Raw genomic sequence first — 13,110 nt, 5'->3', positions numbered from 1 at the left:
ATGCTGTGTGGGCTGCAGTTTCCGTGTTACAGTGGGGCTGTCAGTCCTCGGGACTACATGTCCCACAATCCTCTTCTATGCTCCTTTTTCTATTCTATTTTTTCCCTGTCTGATATGAAGGCAGGGGAAAAAACATAGTGGGAGGCTGTGCCGGCCAGCACCGCTCACTAGTATAGCAGTGCACGTGCGGAGGAGAGGGAGGGGAAGGAGAAAAAGAAGAGCCCGCAGCTGCAGTGACGTCACTAAGCCCCCTCCATTAGTACAGACCCCCCCAGGAGAACCCCCCCTCCACTAGTACAGACCCCCACAGGACAAACCCCCCCTCAATTAGTACAGACCCCCCACCAGGACAAACCCCCCTCTATTAGTACAGACCCCCCAGGACAAACCCCCCTCCATTAGTACAGACCCCCCCGGACAAACACCCCCCCTCCATTAGTACAGACCCCCCAGGACAAACCCCCTCCATTAGTACAGACCCCCCAGGACAAACCCCCCCTCCATTAGTACAGACCACCCCCCAGGAGAAACCCCCCTGCATTAGTACAGACCCCCCCAGGACAAATCCCCCATTCATTAGCACAGACCCCCCAGGACAATCCCCCTTCATTAGTACAGACCCCCCAGGACAACCCCCCTCTATTAGTACAGACCCCCCCCAGGACAACCCCCCCTCCATTAGTACAAACCCCAACAGGACAAACCCCCCCTCCATTAGTACAGACCATCCAGGACAAACCTCCCCTCCATTAGTTCAAACCCCAACAGGACAAACCCCCCCTCCATTAGTACAGACCCCCCAGGACAAACCCCCCCTCCATTAGTACAGACCCCCCTAGGACAAATCCCCGCCATTAGTACAGAGCCCCCAGGACAATTCCCCCTCTTCATTAGTACAGACCCCCCCCAGGACAACCCCCCTCCATTAGTACAGACCCCCACCAGGACAAAGCCCCCTCCATTAGTACAGACCCCCCCAGGACAACCCCCTCAGTAAGTGCAGACCCCCCCAGGACAAGATCCCTCCATTAGTACAGCCACCCCCAGGACAAATCCCCCTTCATTAGTACAGACCCCCCCAGGACAACCCCCCCTCCATTAGTACAGACCCCCCAGGACAAACCCCCATTATTAGTACAGACCCCCCAGGACAACCCCCCTCCATTAGTACAGACCCCCCCAGGACAACCCCCCCATTAGTACAGACCCCCCCAGGACAACCCCCCCATTAGTACAGACCCCCCACCAGGACAAACCCCCCTCCTTTAGTACAGCCCCCCAGGACAACCCCCCCATTAGCACAGACTCCCCCAGGACAACCCCCCCCATTAGTACAGACCCCCCCAGGACAACCCCCCCTCGATTAGTACAGACCGCCCCAGAGACAAACCTCCCTCTATTAGTACTCTAGCTAGAGACCCATTAAAACCCGGGCGGCAGCTAGAGAGGACAGTGTGCAGCCGTGCCGCCTGGGTGAAGAGCAGTTGTCTAGACAGGCTTGGGCGGGCCGCGGGAGTGAGAGACAGAGGAGGAGAACCTGTGTGTGTCAGCCTGTCAGGCTGCAGGCACGGACCGCTCTCCCCTCAGCGAAGTCACTGAGCGGCTGGTCTCTCTCCACACAGAGACCAGCCGCTCCGATCTCCGACGGCTGCTCTCCTTCTCTGACAGGAGAAGGAGGGAGGGGGGAGGAGGGACGGGCTCTAGCAGCAGCGAAAAATACAGCGGCCGCTCGGCGGCCGTGACCTGCGGAGAGAGCCTGCTCTGGACACGGAGAGCAGGAGGAGGAGGGAGGGGAGCTCTCTGGCGCTACAGCGCCCCCACCTCTCTGGCGCCCGGGTGCACTGCACCCTGTGCACCCGCCTGGGATCGGCCCTGGCCTCTACTCACCATCCAAAGCAAACAGGAGAGCGAGGACACCAGACGTTTCATCAGTCCCCCACAGAGGGTTAATTTGTCTGACTGTATGGCCCTGCGCTGGAAGGGGTCCACCTTTTCTGGTAAGGGTTACTACATACAGAGTTTCACCTCGAGATTGTGATCCGTCTCTCCATCATCTATGATTCAGGGAGGTGGAGACAGGGACTCCCGAACCTCACCTGTATTGACCCCTACTGTCAAATACATCCATCTGTGCACACATCTATTTATGTTATATTTGTGCCACATTGAGGACATTGGTTTATGTTTGGTTTACTTTACCTTCGGTGTGGATAGATTTTTCATGTTTATTCGTTCATGATTTATTGTTCAACACATCTTATTTATGCACTTCAGGTTTATTTGTGTATACATAATTTTTTTTTTTTCTATTTATGATTTTTCATTGGAATATCATATTTGCAATTTAGCGCAACTTTATTTATTTATTTATGTTTTTCACCATAGAGATATTAGATGTTTTTTTTGTTGCTGCTTCCATATACAATTTAGCGCGGTATTTCTTCTATTTATATTTATATGACCGCCTGGGAATACCAGGTGACATATGTTTTTTTTTTTTTTTTTTTTTTTGGAGTTGACCTGTTTTTTTTTTTCTTGTTTCCCAAGATGACCATCTTGGCGTTTCTCAAGAGGGTTGAGGGTGCTAAAGCCAATTGCCTACGGCCACATCACCCTGAAAGCACCTGATCTTGGAGGCTGAGGTAGTTTGGGTCTGGTTAGTACCTGGATGGGAGACCGCCTGGGAATACCAGGTGCCGTAGGCTTCTGTTTTATTTTGGAGTTGACCTTTTTTTTTTTTTTTTTGTTTCCCATGGTGACCATCTTGGCGTTTCTCAACAGGGTTGAGGGTACCAAATAAGATTGTCTACGGCCTCATCATCCTGAAAGCATCCGATCTTGTCTGATTCTCGGAGGCAAAGCAGGGTTGGGCCTGGTTAGTACCTGGATGGGAGACTGCCTGGGAATACAGGTGCCGTCGGTTTCTTTTTTTTTTGGAGTTTACCTTTTTTGACCTAGATCTCGGGCGCAGGGACTATTGTTATATATTGCTATACTTTGCTATATATTGTTATATATTAACAGAATTACAGTAGGGGGTTTTCCGTTTACCATTGTTAATGTTTGTTTCAACCTGTGTGTCCCATATGACATTTGTTCTGTTCTCATACATGCCAGATAATAGAACCTGTCGTTATTATACCCGCTATTTCATTAAGCGTCGTGGTCAGGGGTAGCAGATGAGTCCCTTCCTGGCTATTTCTTTCCACATCCTCAAGTAGGCCAGCGCTCGATTACCAGTGAAGAACTGGTGAGCATGTTAGAATTCTTGTGCTAGCACTCTAGTCTCTGCAGGTTGCACCCTCTAGGAGCAACCTACTTTTCTGATCTTTCCCTTCTGAGAATACCCTCTCCCGAGGTGTTCCTTCTCCCCTGTCCTCACACTTCTACATCCTCTCTTTCTCTTCTATCATACTGACCTTTCCTCCTTCCTTCTTACCCAGCTTCCCTTCTCCCCTCTCCTCTTCCCCCCCTTTCGAAACCTTTCCTCTTATTCCCTTCTAGCACTCCCTTGTTCCCATTCCCTTTCCCCTCCCCCCCTTTTTCTTCCCCTCCTATATTCCCGCTTGGCCTCCCTACCTTTTCTCCCCTTCCCTTTTCACCTAGGGGCCATGGAGGTGGTAAATGTGCTCTCGATAAATGTGAAAGGCCTTAATGTCCTTGAAAAGAGACGCATGCTGTTACAAGATCTATGTCGCCTTAAGACAGATGTAGCGTTCGTTCAGAAGACTCATTTTAGAGAGGGCAATCCCAAATACAGAATGAAATATCTTCCCAACATTTTTTTTGTTCACCACCATGTATTGACCTGGCATACAAAGGACATCATGGTCATGCTTCTGACCAAGGGAAGTATCAACCTGCCTCCATCTTCCAGCTTCTTTGATCATATGTGGGCAATTAGCCTCAAACGCAAGAAGATAAGAATCCCCAGTCAGTAAGCCCATTAATGCCACCAAATATACAGACCGAGTCTGCACTTCTGTATTTGAGATCATACAGCATAACACCTTTCACAACCCAAACTGGTACAGCCCATCCAGGCAATCGACCACCACTTTGAATCAGTGTAAGCGACATGTTTGGCAAAGTCTTACTGAGCGGTGATGCTAACTCATAAGGCCTCTGTCCCTCATATGGAGACTGTACATTCAGCTCAATGCTGGTTGACACCTCCACCTGCCACTTCATGCACGCAAGAGCCAATGACAGATTCCTGTCCTATACCATCACATTCTCTACCAACCTCTCAACATGCTTGACAAAATCTTGAGCCACTTTAACCTGGGTATTTATGTGACTTTGTTGAATGTTATTAAGGATGCCACCAATCTCTCTGAGTAACAAAGCCCCGCTTATTCTCTGAAGCTATGGCTGCGAGTTTGTTCCTCAGGAGGCCGATGTCCACCCCATTAACAACACCCATCCCAGCTCCTATTCCCCCAATATAGTGCTGAATACATCCCTCCTCTTTCGGGTTACTCCTCAGAAATACAAGCCCTGCATGAACCTCATTCTTTGTCCACACATCTCTGTGAGCAAGTCACTGGTATACTGACCGAACTTGATTCAGTGTATATTCAGCACTAGGGATGAGCCGAACACCCCCCTGTTCGGTTCGCACCAGAACATGCGAACAGGAAAAAAGTTCGTTCGAACATGCGAACACCGTTAAAGTCTATGGGACACGAACATGAATAATCAAAAGTGCTAATTTTCAAGGCTTATATGCAAGTTATTGTCATAAAAAGTGTTTGGGGACCTGGGTCCTGCCCCAGGGGACATGGATCAATGCAAAAAAAAGTTTTAAAAACGGCCGTTTTTTCAGGAGCAGTGATTTTAATAATGCTTAAAGTCAAACAATAAAAGTGTAATATCCCTTTAAAGTTCGTACCTGGGGGGTGTCTATAGTGTGCCTGTAAAGGGGCGCATGTTTCCTGTGTTTAGAACAGTCTGACAGCAAAATGACATTTTGAAGGAAAAAACTCATTTAAAACTACCCGCGGCTATTGCATTGCCGACAATACACATAGAAGTTCATTGATAAAAACAGCATGGGAATTCCCCAAAGGGGAACCCCGAACCAAAATTAAAAAAAAAAAATGACGTGGGGGTCCCCCTAAATTCCATACCAGGCCCTTCAGGTCTGGTATGGATATTAAGGGGAACCCCGGCCAAAATTTAAAAAAAAAAATGACGTGGGGTTCCCCCTAAATTCCATACCAGACCCTTCAGGTCTGGTATGGATTTTAAGGGGAACCCCGCGCCAAAAAAAAAAAAAAAACGGCGTGGGGTCCCCCCAAAAATCCATACCAGACCCTTATCCGAGCACGCAACCTGGCAGGCCGCAGGAAAAGCGGGGGGGACGAGAGTGCGGCCCCCCCTCCCTCCTGAACCGTACCAGGCCACATGCCCTCAACATTGGGAGGGTGCTTTGGGGTAGCCCCCCAAAACACCTTGTCCCCATGTTGATGAGGACAAGGGCCTCATCCCCACAACCCTGGCCGGTGGTTGTGGGGGTCTGCGGGCGGGGGGCTTATCGGAATCTGGAAGCCCCCTTTAACAAGGTGACCCCCAGATCCCGGCCCCCCCCCTGTGTGAAATGGTAAGGGGGTACATAAGTACCCCTACCATTTCACGAAAAAAGTGTCAAAAATGTTAAAAATGACAAGAGACAGTTTTTGACAATTCCTTTATTTAAATGCTTCTTCTTTCTTCTATCTTCCTTCATCTTCTGGTTCTTCTGGCTCTTCTGGTTCTTCTGGTTCTTCCTCCGGCGTTCTCGTCCAGCATCTCCTCCGCGGCGTCTTCTGTCTTCTTCTCCTCTGGCCGCTCCGCACCCATGGCATGGGGGGGAGGCTCCCGCTCTTCTCTTCTTCTCTTCTTCTTTTCTTCTTTTCTTCTCTTCTTCTCTTCTTCTTCATTTTCTTCTCCGGGCCGCTCCGCAATCCATGCTGGCATGGAGGGAGGCTCCCGCTGTGTGACGGCGCTCCTCGTCTGACAGTTCTTAAATAAGGGGCGGGGCGGGGCCACCCGGTGACCCCGCCCCCCTCTGACGCACGGTGACTTGACGGGACTTCCCTGTGACGTCACGGGGAATGCCACAGGGAAGTCCCGTCAAGTCACCGTGCGTCAGAGGGGGGCGGGGTCACCGGGTGGCCCCGCCCCCCCGTTATTTAAGAACTGTCAGACGAGGAGCGCCGTCACACAGCGGGAGCCTCCCTCCATGCCAGCATGGATTGCGGAGCGGCCCGGAGAAGAAAATGAAGAAGAAGAGAAGAAGAGAAGAAAAGAAGAAAAGAAGAAAAGAAGAAGAGAAGAAGAGAAGAGCGGGAGCCTCCCCCCCATGCCATGGGTGCGGAGCGGCCCGAGGAGAAGAAGACAGAAGACGCCGCGGAGGAGATGCTGGACGAGAACGCCGGAGGAAGAACCAGAAGAACCAGAAGAGCCAGAAGAACCAGAAGATGAAGGAAGATAGAAGAAAGAAGAAGCATTTAAATAAAGGAATTGTCAAAAACTGTCTCTTGTCATTTTTAACATTTTTGACACTTTTTTCGTGAAATGGTAGGGGTACTTATGTACCCCCTTACCATTTCACACAGGGGGGGGGCCGGGATCTGGGGGTCACCTTGTTAAAGGGGGCTTCCAGATTCCGATAAGCCCCCCGCCCGCAGACCCCCACAACCACCGGCCAGGGTTGTGGGGATGAGGCCCTTGTCCTCATCAACATGGGGACAAGGTGTTTTGGGGGGCTACCCCAAAGCACCCTCCCAATGTTGAGGGCATGTGGCCTGGTACGGTTCAGGAGGGAGGGGGGGCCGCACTCTTGTCCCCCCCTCTTTTCCTGCGGCCTGCCAGGTTGCGTGCTCGGATAAGGGTCTGGTATGGATTTTTGGGGGGACCCCACGCCGTTTTTTTTTTTTTTTTTTGGCGCGGGGTTCCCCTTAAAATCCATACCAGACCTGAAGGGTCTGGTATGGAATTTAGGGGGAACCCCACGTCATTTTTTTTTTTAAATTTTGGCCGGGGTTCCCCTTAATATCCATACCAGACCTGAAGGGCCTGGTATGGAATTTAGGGGGACCCCCACGTCATTTTTTTTTTTTAATTTTGGTTCGGGGTTCCCCTTTGGGGAATTCCCATGCCGTTTTTATCAATGAACTTCTATGTGTATTGTCGGCAATGCAATAGCCGCGGGTAGTTTTAAATGAGTTTTTTCCTTCAAAATGTCATTTTGCTGTCAGACTGTTCTAAACACAGGAAACATGCGCCCCTTTACAGGCACACTATAGACACCCCCCAGGTACGAAATTTAAAGGGATATTACACTTTTATTGATTGACTTTAAGTATTATTAAAATCACTGCTCCTGAAAAAACGGCCGTTTTTAAAACTTTTTTTTGCATTGATCCATGTCCCCTGGGGCAGGACCCAGGTCCCCAAACACTTTTTATGACAATAACTTGCATATTAGCCTTTAAAATTAGCACTTTTGATTTCTCCCATAGACTTTTAAAGGGTGTTCCGCGGCATTCGAATTTGCCGCGAACACCCCAAATTGTTCGCTGTTCGGTGAACTTGCGAACAGCCAATGTTCGAGTCGAACATGAGTTCGACTCGAACTCGAAGCTCATCCCTATTCAGCACATATAGGGTAATGGAATTTTACCAACCATTGTGAGACATTGAAGTGCCATGTGGTGAAGGCATACTGTGCCCTGGTAGCCAGCGTTTTGTTCCCTTTATCTAACGGAGCATGCTCCTGTGTGTATTCACTGGCCTTCCCTGTGCCGGGTTTCAAACTCTCAGGTGAGACATCAGCCAGGCGTATCTCCCCATACAAGGACATTTTCACCCCATTGATGTGTCACCTGGCCAACCTCTAGTCTGGCCAACCAACACCTTATTATGTATAAGCGCCAGTCTCCTGGGTACCTGCACCATATTACTTCCGTTATGTCAATACATGTCATACATTAAAAACCTTTTCTTTCAATTCCTCCCTTCAACAAAAAAAACATATTTTACATTTCAGGTTCTGACAGATTGGATGTGTATATTACTTCCCCAACCTCCAACCCATCGCACATGTATTAATAGCACGTTTGTATTCATCAGGAGTGAATCCGGCAAAAATGTCTCACAAGTGTCTTTGATAGGCACAGTCCTTCAGATTCAGGATTAGGATTAAATTGTCCATAAGCAAAAACAAGTATTAAACTGAATCTTTTTGTTTGTCCTTTCTCTACTGATGTTTATCAGAACAAATTTGCAGTGTGGTACGGCACAGTCAAACTGCCAACCAGATGAACATCTGTCATCCATGTTCCAGAGACCCCTCCAATCTCGCTCCACCAGGACTCTGGAATTGAAACACAAGAGCAGAATCAAATTCTTATCCATAATATCTGCTCGCTTACTACGTTTACTTATAGTTCCTTCCTTGGAACCCAGGAACTTAGTGTTCCTGGTTTCTGCAACTCTGACCAACCTATCAAAACAACCATGACCTCTTTAGGCTGAACCCACTCTAAAATGGATCCCCATGGTATGATCAAAAATTTTAAAAACATGAACTTGAACGTTGCTTCTCAAAAATTCAAAATTTTAAGCATTAAAAAGACAATGCATTATCTGTACTTTCAGACCTATGCACCAACCCCCCTTTCAGGTGGTCAAAAAATGAACTCTAGAAGCTAGAATGGCCTCCTACCAACAACTCTTGTCTTAAATCAACAAAATGTATTCAGCTGCAGGACATATCCCATGACCATCTATTCAGCTGTTAATTGATGGGCTGGCAAATTACCCCCCTTTCAGGTGGACTAAACAATAATTTCTCCACCTGAACAAACAAAAATAAAATGGATGACTATACAAATACCAAAAATATTAAAAAAATTTAAAAACTTAACAAAAAAATTAAAATTCTGGCCATTATTACACAAAAACAACATGACAAGACAACCACCATAAGACAATGACAAACACTCAACTTTTAACTAAAGACATCCATGGATTTTCCTCCTGAGAAGAGTAAGTGCTCATTTCCATCTGAAAGACAATTAGTTAATGGGAAAAACAAAAAAACAAAAATTCTGTACCTCATCACAACATTTGTAACTTCACTTGTAACACTTGAAACCCTTAATGCCTGACCATTGTTTATCTTAGTTTTTCATTGTTTGCAAACAATTACTAATTAATGAGCTCATGGTACCATTTGATAATCGATTATGCCTTTCCATAACCTAACCCAGGTTTTGCTAAATGTGCCCACTGTTGTTCTCTCTTTGAAGAACCTGCAACCAAACACAGACATTAGTTTTCAAACCAGTTTTATCTTCTTCCAAGGTCTCTGAAAAAGGAACACAAAGACAGTGATTACACACAATTATCATGACAATTGACTTTTTGAGTCCCCCAAGCCTTTTCCCATTAATTGCAATGCCAGGGGAACAATTGTTATGAATACGGTTTAGATGTGAGCGTCATATTTAAATAAAATATCGCAAGGAAACATTGACCATAAAATTCTTAGCAACCATGCAGCTCACTAAGTGCTGCTAACATTGTTTTCCCCAGTGCTACATTTGAATAACCATGCGGCTACCTCCATTTTGACTTTACGTAACTGTTCTCCATACTGACGATTCTCAGTCTGTAGTCTCCGCATTTGGGTCTTTAAAGGGAAATGGGTTTGATTACTATGGCCTCCATGCTTTGGGTTGCCACCCCATCAGGCAGAATACACTTCATAATGCCTTGGGGTCGTTTTGGGGTACTGCGATCTTCTTTTGATACCATTATTCACCGCCCAACAATATTTGACGATGTGACCCCCCCTTTTACACAAAAAACATTTGAGGGCTGGTCTCTCTGTATAGGCCCTTCTTTGAGCATACGGCAGTGGAAACTCACATTGCTGGACATTATTACTACGATTACTATGCTTGGAATAAGCAAAATTTATACTTTCATCGTCTGAGGAGTCATCAGAAGTTTAAACTCCTGAATCACTTTCAAGCACAGTTATCGCACTTTTATTTACATCTCCACCATTGATTTCTGTCATAGCAACATCACTTGCAGCAATAAGAGCGTCTGTTTTTTCTGCATGCTTGACTTCTATCTTTGCTGAGCACTGTGCATGTGCGGAGGGTACCTCCACCATTGCACACTCGGCTATTGCATGTTTGGAGGATAACTCCGTTAAGGCTGCCTGTGCACCCTGTAATTCTGGAGTTTCCTGCTCCATGCTAGCAATGTTAAGGTCTTTACAAAATCTATGTTCATGCCTATTCCATTTAGAACGTCTGAACTCTGATACACCTGCCTTTGACCCATATTCCCTATCACTGGACTCTTGACAGAAGTCTCGCAGGATATTGACAAAATTTTCGTAGAATCTAGCATTCCTCAGAGCCATTCTAGTGGGATAGCTAACATAACACTTATTGGCCATTGAGTATATGAAACTTGTATCATCCTCCAATAAGTCAGGACAGTTGAACACTTTTGTATACAATGCAAGATACTCACTGCAGAACAAAATTGGGTCATCTCCTCTCCTAAATCTCATTCGTTGTAAATCACTCATACCATTATCACGACTGTCCACAATACGCTGCAACTCTTTCCTCCGCACCTCTGCATCTGCTAAGTTATCATTAAGAGCCCTTGCACACTGGGGCGGGGGGCGGCGTCGGCGGTAAAACGCCGCTATTATTAGCGGCGTTTTACCGTCGGTATGCGACCGCTAGCGGGGCGGTTTTACCCCCCGCTAGCGGCCCGAGAAAGGGTTAAATACCACCTCTGGAGAGGCGCATTGCCGGCGGTATAGCCGCGCCATCCCATTGATTTCAATGGGCAGGAGCGGTATACACACCGCTCCTTCACCGCTCCGAAGATGCTGCTGCAGGACTTTTTTTACCGTCCTGTCAGCGCATCGCTCCAGTGTGCAAGCCCTCGGCACTTTCGGGGTGGTTTGCAGGCACTATTATTAGCGCAATAGCGCCTGCAAACCGCCCCAGTGTGCAAGGGCTCTAACCTGTGCAAACAACTGGCCTGCCAAAGGTCCTGGTAGCCATGCTCTCAGAAGAGAACATGCATCCTCATTACTCAAATGAAATTTAAGGACTAGAGCCTCAAATTTATTGGACAGACTCACTGGTGATTCCAGGGCATTAAATTCACCCAGAATCTGGCACAAAGTAAGTCTCTCTTGGATTGTAATCAAACTGTTATTCTGCTTCGAAGCTATGGGTGCAATAGCAGAATGTGTTTCATCACAGCCCTTCTCCTCATTGACTGTGCAGATATTGGCCAATTGGCATGTTCCTTTGTGCTCATTGAGCGATACTATACATTGCTCTTTAGTAAGAAGCTGGGAGTGTGCATTTGCTAAGTTTCTCTCTAAAGACATAACCAACTCTTCCATCTCTGACAACTTTATTCGCACTGAATCTAAAAGTTTGCTCTTCATATCACAGTCCATGCTGCACCTCTGAAGCTGTTCTTGTAGCTCACTGTTTCTTTCTGGCAAATTGCCTGCTTTTGTCCGCCATTCATCCATCTCACTACTGGAGGCTGTTGCAATCTTTAGAAGGTTTTCACAGATTTTCTCTATGTCCTCCCCGAGACGTCTCCTCTCTGCTTCCCACTTCCCCTCCATTTTCTCAGATATAAATTTGATTCTGAGCAACACTGCAATTTCATTTGCCAACCTTTCTTTTTTAACTTTCTTTTTTAGCTGTTTACCCAATAATCTGCTATTATGTTGGTGACACTGAGACAATATTACATTACACTGGCTTTTAAGAGGTTCATCTGCACATGAATGATAATTGGCAGAAGCGTACTTTTTAACATATGTATACACAAGTTCCATTTTACAACCATACAATCCACACAATACACAATTCTATTTGTACTAGCGGTCCAAACACTGCACTGAGTAATAAACCAAACTTAATTATCGTTAGCTCTTACAACTCACGAAAAAAAAACTGAATCGCTCTTCTAGCATTCAATATTCTTCATTCATTATCACTTTTACCTGATATCCTTCAAAACCATTAAACTTTTGCATATCCATAGAAAAGACCCACTACACTTACTGTGGCATTATCAGCTGCCTTGTATATGAGCACTTCTGTCCTGTAGGTTCTATGTGGCTTTTAGGATTACCACATGCTTACTGGGGAATATCCATTGATATGCTAATTAGCCTACCCCCACTGAAGCTCGTCTGACCTGCTTTTACCAGAGTTGCTTACCATGCAAAGATAAACAAACAAAAAAAAAACTGATACAAAGCCATTTAAACCTAACAGTGACTTGTAGTTCTACAGCCTACCAGACACAAGGCACATTCTAAGACACAAGGCAGACTCTCAATCAATGCCTTCCCGTTAGGTTTCAGGCCACATTGATCTCCTATTGGAACCAAGCTATTTCACTCTCACGTGGGTAAAAAAAAAAAGTAAAAAATTAAAAATTAAAAATAACAATCTATATTTCTCCCACTTTTTCCTCAAAGATGTATGGTAATTCCTGTCAATCTCTAACCAAGGGTGATCAGCCCTTTTACTCGCCAGCACCTTTGGCTGGTTACAGGCCTAAAGCATATTAATGATACAAACGTTTAACATATATACATATATCAGCGAAAGATCTCACCAGGTTCTACGTTTCCCTGATGAAATATTTCACAGAATCTTCATGACCATCCAAGTGTGGTTTCAGAATTCGCAAGCCAGCGCCAATCTTGTCCACACTAGAGATGATTTTGAGTTCTGGGTGTAGTTTAGGATTAATACTTACAGGGACTCAAGACAAAAATACATTAGGTTTTTGTGGATTCTGTGTAAAAATAAAATTCACACTCTCTCTGGGTGCCAATTGTAATAATCGATATAATTATTAATATTATATCTGTGTATTAATTTATCTAGTCCCTATAATTAGTTGGTCTATTAAACTCTGAGCATATGCTATTGTTAATATCACAATAATACAAGGTTAGCTATGAAACCAAACACACGGTGCTGCTAGTAAAACAATATCTTATTTTATTTCCCAAGGAGTTAGGAAACTATCATAAAAGTA

The 13,110-nt window shown here is 45.9% G+C and overlaps 1 pseudogene; it reads left to right on the top strand.

Annotated features, from left to right (window-relative positions):
* The first annotated feature begins 2,804 nt into the window (after window positions 1–2,804).
* LOC141104113 (5S ribosomal RNA) lies at window positions 2,805–2,923 on the top strand (annotated as a pseudogene).
* The last annotated feature ends 10,187 nt before the right edge of the window (window positions 2,924–13,110 follow it).

The sequence above is a fragment of the Aquarana catesbeiana genome, linkage group LG07 (assembly GCF_042186555.1).
Source record: "Aquarana catesbeiana isolate 2022-GZ linkage group LG07, ASM4218655v1, whole genome shotgun sequence".
Classification (NCBI taxonomy): Eukaryota; Metazoa; Chordata; class Amphibia; order Anura; family Ranidae; genus Aquarana; species Aquarana catesbeiana.
Note: the sequence above shows the minus strand (reverse complement) of the source record. Positions and strands in the feature narration are given on the sequence as shown.